This window comes from Sapajus apella, unplaced genomic scaffold (genome assembly GCF_009761245.1).
Source record: "Sapajus apella isolate SASKATOON/1434 unplaced genomic scaffold, GSC_monkey_1.0 scaffold89, whole genome shotgun sequence".
NCBI lineage: Eukaryota > Metazoa > Chordata > Mammalia > Primates > Cebidae > Sapajus > Sapajus apella.
The window spans coordinates 1,844,107-1,853,988 of NW_022437029.1; the positions used below are offsets into that span (position 1 = coordinate 1,844,107).

At 42.8% G+C, this 9,882-nt stretch overlaps 1 protein-coding gene across 16 annotated transcripts in view; it reads left to right on the top strand.

Moving 5' to 3' along the window:
• The first annotated feature begins 6,527 nt into the window (after positions 1 to 6,527).
• INPP4A (inositol polyphosphate-4-phosphatase type I A) overlaps positions 6,528 to 9,882 on the top strand; it is a 158,748-nt gene continuing 155,393 nt past the window's right edge. For 15 of the 16 annotated variants that reach the window (XM_032255365.1, XM_032255374.1, XM_032255369.1 and 12 more), the window contains exon 1: positions 6,528 to 6,740. The gene's annotated coding sequence lies outside the window, so the exon portion shown is untranslated. The remainder of the gene's footprint in view (positions 6,741 to 9,882) is intronic. The other variant, XM_032255372.1, reaches the window with a different exon arrangement.

Consider the following 9,882-nt stretch of genomic DNA (forward strand, 5'->3'; position numbering starts at 1 on the left):
TAACTTGTGTTAAAGTAGTATTTGTATCTGTCATTTGCTATGTATTTTCTATATATCTTATGTCCTGTGTGTTCCTCTATTCATCCATTACTGTCTTCTTTTGTAGTAAATAGATATTTTCTATTATGTTGTTTTAATTTTCTTGTTTCTTTCGTATATGTCTATATAAGTCATTTTCTTAGTATTTGTCCTGGAGGTTACAGTTAGCTTCTCAATGTAAAACAATCGAGCTTTTAGAACTTAATTTCAATGGCACACACAAACTTTGCTCCAGTTAAGCTCTCTTTACTCCCCACTTCTTTGTGCTATTATTGTCATACAAATTATATCTTTTTACATTATGAGCCAGTCAACACAGATTTATACTTACTTTTTATACAGTTGTCTTTTAAATCAGAGAGAAGAAAAGCATTACACGCTGACTTTAAATTTGCCTTAGTTCTTTTTCTTTGAGTGAATTTGAGTTACTCTTTGGTGGCATTTTATTTCAGCCTAAAGGACTCCTTTAGTGCTTCTTAGTGGGTGGATCTGCTAGCAATAAATTCTTTCAGTTTTGTTTACCTGAGGTAGTCTTAACTTATCTTTCATTTTCAAGGACAGTTTTGCTGAATATAGAATTCTAGGTTTGCTCTTCCTTCCTTTCCTTTCATTACTTTGAATGTGTCATCTCACTGCCTTCTGGTCTCTATGGTTTCTGGCGAGAAAACAGCTGTTAATATTATTGAGAATTCTTCATACATGAGGAGTTGCTTCTTTCTTGGTGCTTTCAGGATTCTTTCCATCTTTGGTTTTAGATAGTTTGATTATGACGTATCTTGATATGCTTCTCTTTGAGTTCATTTTAGTTGGGGTTTGTTGAAAATTTTGGATTATAAATTAATTTTTAAAGCAAATTTGGGAAGGTTTTAGTGAATATTTTTTTCTGCACTTCTATCTTCCTCCTCTCCTTCTGGTACTCCCATTAGGTACTACATATATCTTAGTATACTTGATGATGTCTACTTATGTCTTAGGCTCTGTTCATTTTTCTTCATTGATTTTTCTGTATGTTCCTTAGACTAGGCAGTATCCATGGACTTACCCTCAATTTTGCTAATTCTTCTGCCACTCAATCCTGTCACTGTCCTCCTCTAATGCATTTTTCATTTCACTTATTATACCTTTCAAGTACAGAGTTTATTTATATTTACATAATTCCTATATCTTTAACTGTGCTCTCTTTTTGGTGAGATATTGTTCTCATATGTTCCTTTAATTTTTGAGACATAGTTTCCATCAGTTCTTTGAACACATTTATAATACCTGATTTTAGATCTTTGTCTACTGAGTCCACAATTTGTGCATTTTCAATGACAGTCCATTGGCTGCCTTCCAGCCTATGTCCTTTTCCACCTGTTTATGTGTCTTATAACTTTTTGCTAAAATATAGACATTAAAAATAATGTAATGTGGCAACTCTGAAAATCATGCTTCCCTTTCCCCCACGGTTTGCTGTTGTTACTGTTTTTATTTGTTTGGTGCCTTTCTTGACTAATTTTGTGAAGTCTGTATTCTTTGTCATTTGTAGTCACTGATATGTCACTGTAGCCATTTGTAGTCAGCTTAATTGTTCACTAACGATGAGAGGAATGCTCTAGCATTCCTCCAATGCTAGCATCAAAGATTTCTATCTTCCTTTGTTTGTGGCGAGGCTATGTGTGCATATTAATGCATGCCTTCAATTTTCAGGCAGACAGTTCACAACTTTGTCTCAGCCTTCACATCCTGCTTGCTCAAATACTCAAGATTAGCCAGAAGTAAAACTTGGGCCTTCTCAGATTTCCAGAAACATGTTAATCTTTTTTTTTCCGTTAGATGAGATCTTGCTATGTTGTCCAAGCTGAAGTCCAGTGGCTATTCACAGGTGCAATCATAACACACTATAGCCTCAAACTCCTGGGCTCGAATGATCCTTCTACCTCAGCCTCCTTAGCTGGGACTATAGGCATGTGCTGCCAGGCAACTTATGTTAAATCTTTATATATCTATCTATCTTTATTTTTCCTGAACAATCAAGTGGATGAAGTGAATGTTAAATCTTTTTAATGCCCCCTCCCCATGGACATCTCATTCTTCATTTTTCTTTTTCAAGTTTTTCAGTCAGCCTGTTGTTAGCTCTAACTGGTGTCACTAAGTGAGGCTGCTGTAATGTTAAACAGTTGTTACCGATTGTTTTCAACAATGCCCTGAGGAGAGGGCCATTTGCACAGGGCAAGCTCTGAGTTATGCCAATTAAAGACAAACCCTGGGAGTGCAGCTTTTCCGGGAAGTTGCCAGACGAGTCAAATAGTGACAAGACTCTGGGGATGGGGCTCTTTCAGGTGCTCCATATCCTTTTTGCCCCTCCAGTGGCTGCTATGGCTACGGGGCTGTTGGTTTTCAAGGTTACACATATTCTTTCTTCTTCTTCTTCTTCTTTTTTTTTTTTTTTTTTGAGACAGGGTCTCACTCTGTTGCCCAGGCTGGAGTGCAGTGGTGCCATCTCAGCTCACTGCAACCTCTGCCTCCTGGGTTCAAGTGATTCTTAAGCTTTAACCTCCTGAGTAGGTGGGATTACAGGCACATGCCACCATGCCCAGCTAATATTTGTATTTTTAGCAGAGACGGGTTTCATCATGTTGGCAAGGCTGGTCTCAAACTCCTGACCTTAAGTGATCCTCCCACCTCGGCCTCCCAAAGTGCTGAGATTACAGGTGTGAGCCACTGTGCCTGGCCTCAAGGTTACACATATTCTGTGTAGTCATCCCTCAGTATCCATGGAGAGTTGGTTCCAGGATGTCTGGTGGATACTAAAATCCATGGATGCTCAAGTCCCTTATATAAAAAATGGTGTAGTTTTTTCATATAATGTATGCAGATCCTCCTGTATACTTTCAGTCATCTCTAGGTTACTTATAGTACTTAATACAATGTAAATGTTATGTAAATTGTTGTTATACTCTATTGTTTAAGGAATAATGACAAGAAAAAAAGTCTGTACAAGTTTGGTACAGATGCAATTTTTTTTCCCAGATTTTTTTTTTTTTTTTTTTTTTTTTTGAGACGGAGTTTCGCTCTTGTTACCCAGGCTGGAGTGCAATGGCGCGATCTCGGCTCACCGCAACCTCCGCCTCCTGGGTTCAGGCAATTCTCCTGCCTCAGCCTCCTGAATAGCTGGGACTACAGGCACGCGCCACCATGCCCAGCTAATTTTTTGTAGTTTTAGTAGAGACGGGGTTTCATCATGTTGACCAGGATGGTCTTGATCTCTTGACCTCGTGATCCACCCGCCTCAGCCTCCCAAAGTGGTGGGATTACAGGCTTGAGCCACCGCGCCCGGCCTTGCCAGATATTTTTGATCTGTGGTTTGGTTGAATACATGGATGCGGAAACCACAGATATGGAGAGCTGACTGTATGCCTACAAAAATATCATGTTAAATGGCCTGAAGAGAAATTCTCAAATAGGGTGGTTCTAGTCCTGAAAATAATACTGCTCACCTCTTAATTATTGTGCATAGATAATCTAAATTAGCTTACTTCCTGTGTATAGATCATTTAAATCAGTATGTTCATTAGAATCCCTTGGAGGGCTTGTTAAAATACAGGTAATTTGGCCACACTTTTAGAGTTCCTGATTCAGTAGATCTGGGGTACGATCTGGGAATTTGCATTTCTTGAAAATTCTGAGAGGATGCTGATGCTACTGGTTAGGGACCCCATGTTGAGAACTTCTGAAGGACTGGGATACTTTACCACCAGCATACTTCTATCGCTGTGATGCTTAGGGAAGATACAGCATCGTATTGTAAATTAAAAAGTGTCTGAGACAGATCTCAGTCAATTTTGCTAAGGTTGAGGATGCAATTGGGAAAAAGAGACACAAACTACAGTAGGATCTGTGGCCTGTGCTTTTTCCCAAGAGGGTTTTGGAAACTTCAGTATTTAAAGAGGAAAGAATGGGCAGGAGGGGAAAGAGGAACAGTGAGTTATGCATTTTATGTAAGATAAATAAACAGAGAGTATTGGAAGAGGTCAAATATACATTTGTCTTGGGGTGCGTGGAAGGATTCTTGTCTTGTCTTTGTCCCATTCCTGTGAAGATAAGCTGTTAATTTACATTGTCAGGGTGAGGGAGGTCACCTGGGGATATATGTGGCCTTCTATCTTGCAGCTCTCTCTTTAGGAACAAAAGAAAGGCAGTTTTTTTTGTATGATTCAGTTCCCAAGCTTAGCTATTTCCTTTGGAGTAGTGAGTTTGGGGGTCCCAAGATTAATTTTATTTTCCTTTTACAGTATTAACTAACACAGGGCACCCTTTTCCCTTGATAATTTTCATTCTACAGTGGAATTAGGGCCTCATTCTTTGCCACACTGAAAACATGATTGATCTTTGAAGATTATCCATAATTACATAATAGTCAAGTGACAAATGTTATTGGAAGCTGATCCTCTTTCAGGGTGTTACTGTACTAAATGAATACTGAAATTAGACTGATGTCTATTTTTAAATCTTTATAAATTTAATTTTTTTTCTTTTTTAAAAGTTAGTGTTTAACAACTCTCTTAGCTTGATTACCAATAGCATGGCCATAAAATTTATTGTTTGAACAGAATGCTTTTGAGAGTGAAACAGGATTCTATTAATAATTTTGCTGGCAAAAATATGTAAACTGGGGCTGTTCCAAGCAAACTAATTGGTCACAGTAATTAAAAAAATAAAATATAAAAGTATTTTTGCATTTCTACAAATTTGATTTTCTTGGCTTTAACTTTGTACTGTGGAGTCAAGGTTCTGTCAATATTTCCTTCCACTTAGCTGCAGAAACAATAAGAAGGAACTGTTTTATTACTAAGTTACTTTTCAGAAGAGAAATAAAACGTCAGAAAAGAAATAAAAATTTAAAACTAGGGCATCTATCTTTTCTTTCTTTTTTTTCCCTCCTTCCTTCCTTCCTTCCTTCCTTCCTTCCTTCCTTCCTTCCCTCCCTCCCTCCCTCTCTCTCTCTCTCTTTCAGACAAGGTGTTGTTCTGTCTCTCAGGTTGGCACTGTAGCCTCAAACTCCTCTGCCCAACTGATGCTCCTGCCTCAGGCTCCCCAAAAAACTGGTTTTACATTTGTTTTATTCCAGACTATTGTCTGTATTTGGTTTTTGGTACCTGAGGAGAATCAGACCTAATTCTAAATGATATCAGAGAATACTTGTTTAATTTCCCTTCCTAACTGGTTAATCTCTTTCTTTCTCTTTTTTGAGACAAGGTTTCACCATGTTGACCAGGATGGTCTCGATCTCCGGACCTCATGATCCGCCCACCCTAGCCTTCCAAAATGCTGGGATAACAGGCATGAGCCACCACATCCGGCCAATCTCTTTTCTTTTTGAAGCAAACTTTATGTATAAATGCTCTGCCTGAGAAGTATTATGGTTTATTGAATTAAAATAGTTCTAAGAATATTTTTTTCGGATAAAATGTTGAAACTCAAAGATAAGGATATGTTCAGTTCAGTATTTACCCTTGCTCAGGGATAATTTTTTTTTTTTTTTTTTTTTTTCTGAGACGGAGTTTTGCTCTCGTTGCCCAGGCTGGAGTGCAATGGCACGATCTTGGCTCACTGCAACCTCCGCCTCCCGGGTTTAAGTAATTCTGCCTCAGCCTCCCAAGTAGCTGGGATTACAGGCGTGTGCTACAATGCCTGGCTAATTTTGTATTTTTAGTAGAGACGGGGTTTCTCCATGTTGGTCAGGCTGGTCTTGAACTCCTGACCTTAGGTGATCTGCCCTCCTCGGACTCCCAAAGTGTTGAGATTACAGGCGTGAGCCACCGCACCCGACCGAAATGTTGTTTTAAAGTCAAATGAAAGCGAAAAATTTCTTCCAAAACTTCTGATTACTCTTTTTCTCTATAGAAAAATGGAAATTTGGGAGCAAAGTGTAAGGACTGATGTTTGCTGTAAGTCTGTTTAGTGCACACTTATGGACACAGGCCAGAATAGGTCTGGAAGGACATAAACTCAGAGGTTAGCAATCCTCTTCTTTTTGCCAGTCTGTATTTTCAAAGTATTAAGATTTTAATTTTTTGCTTGTGTCTGGTTGGAATGTTCGATTTCCTAAACATCTCCTGGGGAGTAAGTCTGCACTTCAGGAAGTGCTCTTGTCCGGAGGGCAAAAGGTTGGGGGCGCGCCCCCGGGTCGCAGCTCCTCCAGGAAACCTTCCCTTGGGGATCCGTCAGGGCTTCAGAAGCAGTGAATGACAGGGTGAAGATGAAGTCGCTCAGTCAAGTCCAGAAGTTCAAGAACTCCTTGCAAGTGAAGCAGTCACAGGATAGGGTGGGATCTTCTGGGAACCCAGAAGTAGGAATTGGCGCGGGTAGCTCGGTCACCCGCCCCTCTGCCTCGGGAGGCCGACCCAGCTCTGGCCGCTCCCGGGGCGGGGGTCGCAAGGCGCGGGCCGCGCCTCAGCGCGCGTGCGCGGCGAGGGGGCGGGGCCTGGGCGGGGCTGCGCCCGGCCTCTAGAGCGGCGGCGGCTGGCTAGGTCTGCGGCGCGCGCGGGTGGTTCGCGGCCGGGTCAGGTTCTTCGGGCCCGGGCGGGAGGACCAGCACTTGAGGTCGGGGCCGCAGCCCGTGACTTCACAACCAGGCAGCAGCGCTGCTGCTGCGGGGCTCCAGCACTCGGCCCGGCGGGACGGCGGGGCAGCTGGCGCCGGGGGCCGGGAAGCGCCAGGTACGTGGGTCGGGCCGGGCCGGAGGCTACGCGGCCGCCGCGGAAGCCGGGGCCAGGGACTGACAACAGGCGTGGGGGGCGCGTCCTGGTCCCCGCTGGGCCGGACGGGGACGGTGCCCGCGGTTGTCATGGAAATTGCACGGCTTAGCGGTGCCAGTGGTCTACCTGCGGTGGCGTCTTTTGAGAACAATTCGAACCCGGCCGACCCCGAGCCCTGTGAGGACCTGGCCGCCCCGGCAGGGGGCCGGGTACCCAGCCGGCGTGGGTCCGCGGGATGCAGTCGCAGCGCCTGCCCTGTGCGGCTCCAGGGCTGGGTCTACGGGCTCCTGACGCCGGAGGCCTTGCGGTGTTTTAGGTGTAAACATAACCGGGTAAAAGTAAGCATGCATCTCCGTGTAGGAAATCTGGTCTCCATCCTCGAAACTCTTCCCTTTTCTGCACGCCCTTAGACCTCGACAACATTTCTAGCATCTTTGCTTTCTATATTTTATTTCTTTCTGGCTTTGTTGTCCATTAATTGAGGCCTGAGAAATATGCAGGGATCTGTGGCTGTCTCTTGAAAAGCCAGCCAGGAATGGGTAGGCCCCAGAAGACAGACATTCGAAATGTCAGAGGTAAATTTGTGTCTTTGTGGGCAAAGGAAGGGAGTGTTGATGGGCTCGCCTCCCTCCGCCTGTCGCCTGCCCCCTGACATTACATAATGATGGGTTCTTCCTGCCCTGAGTTCATCCATAATGCCGGACCATGAAAACGTTCCTCTGGGTAAGATAGACCTAAAGGTATTAGAACCCATTTTCTCCTCTTTTGCTTTGCCACTGAATGTGTCTTCTGTTGGGAAGCTGCCTAAGAATGGAATTTGATTTGTCACCTGCCCCCAGGGCATTTAAACCAAGGGAATGGGGGTGGGGTAGATTTGGGTGTTGAAGAGAAATTCTGACGGGTTCATCGTTCCCAGTGGGTTGTGTGGACCATGGGGAAGCCAGTGGGATTGAGGAGAGAGTGGGTTGACTTCGGTGTGAATCATGGTTCTGCTGCTTGCTAACTCTGGTTCTTATCTCTAAAAGGTGAGAGCAGAGCCTGAGTTTGTTTTGGAATGTAGGTGCTGTGGGATTGGCCAGTGCATGTAGAATTGTTTGCTATCGGTTGTCCTAGAATTGAGCCTAATTTTTCTTTGGTTGAAAACATGCTTTCTTTAAGGGAAATTTTGTTTTTGAATATAGGCTAGGGCCTTTGTTTTGGGGGTTCTTTGCTGAAGTGTGGACTGCTAATTTACTGTTTTCTTTGAAGAAACATGAATGATGGGGCGCACGTGAGAAGGTCAGTGTGGTTGGTCTTTTGGAGCAACGGTGCCAGGAGACCTCTTGATGCTGTCTGCCCCAGGGGTAGCGTTGCATGTGAACAGGCCTCATCCTTCATTCCCTGTGATGTCTTGTAAACACGCCTGTGAAACCAGAGCTACTTGGTAGAGTTTGCCTTGAAGATAAGGCTTAAAGAAATGGATGTGGACAAATTCAAAGAGAAAAGAACATTGTATTTCTACTGAGCTCCTTATAGAATTATTTACCTAACCACCTTACTCATGTAGCTACTTTTTTCATTTAGTGTATTCTGTCACAAGGTGTTTATCTGCTTGGGTAAGTCCTGTTTCCAACTAGATCAGAGCCAAGGGCAGATGTTATAGTGCATCCCAGTTTTTAAAACTGGATATTTTGTAGTATTGCTGTTAAACTAAATTTTAGGGTTTTGTTTTTTTAAATCACTTCAGGGAAAGGATGAAACAAAATAATACACAAGAGCTTTTTGTAAAGTGTAGCGCACTAGAAAGATGAGATGTGTATGACAAAGAACCATCAACCCTGCAAGTCTCTTTAATTTGCTGCCTGCTTAAGAGGGAGCGTTCTCAGCCAGCATCTCTTCAAATGCACGCAGGAATGGACTTGAAGGCAGTGTGGGACCAACTGACCCACTGATCCCCAGCCCAGGACTTAACATCTCAAGAATTCAATGAGGCAGAGTGGAGGCTGAGGCTTTCCACCAAGACTGTTTCATCCCGTTATTGTTTTTAAATGAAAAGCTGTTTTTTAGCTTAGTATTCCAGAAAAGTTGCTACGACATCATCAACTACTCATGGTGTCAGGAGGCTTTGACTTTCACTGAGAAAAAAATAGCACAAATCTGCAGTGAAAAGGGCTTGATTATGTTGGCGCTTCTGTAGAACTTGATTAATGAGCTGGTCTTGAGAGAGCCTTCAAAATGGCTTTTTTTTTTTTTTTTTTTTCCCAGTATTCTAAAACAGAAGCTCTGTGAGGAAAACATTTTGAGAAGACCAATATTACTGCCCATGCAGGCTTGCGTCATTTCATCCCTGTGTTTAAGGAAAATGCCATCATGAAGCTAATCCCAGGGAATTTACCTACATTTCTATTCGCATGCACACGTTCTCTAATTTTAAAAAATATTTAGATATAGTTTCAGACTTGCAGAAAAGTTTCAAGAATAAGCCAAAGGTTTCTCAGATTCTCTAAATGTGGACATTCTGTGACATTGCTTTATATTCCTATGTGTTATTACCTATTTTCTGAACTACTTAATAGTAAGTTGTAGACTTAAAGTATTTAGAGGCAAAAGTTACCCTTTTACCTCTAAATACTTCACTATGTATTTCCCAAAACATAACATTCATAGACAGTACATATGACGTTCATAATAACAGTACAGTTATTAAAAATCATGGCCGGGTGCACTGGCTCCTGCCTGTAATCCTACTACTTTGGGAGGCCAAGATGGGAGGATCACTTGAGGCCAGCAGTTTGAGACCAGCCTGGCCAACATGACAGAATTTTGCCTCTACTAAAAATACAAAAATTAGGCCGGAGCGGTGGCTCACGCCTGTAATTTTAGCACTTTGGGAGGCTGAGACGGGCGGATCACTTGATGTTAGGAGTTGGAAACCAGCCTGACCAACATGGTGAAACACTGTCTCTACTGAAAATACAAAAATTAGCCACGTGTCATGGCAGGCACCTGTAATCCCAGCTACTTGAGAGGCCGAGGCATGAGAATCACTTGAACCTGGAAGGCAGAGGTTGCGGTGAGTGGAGATTGTGCTACCGCACTCCAGCCGGGGTGACAGAGTGAGACA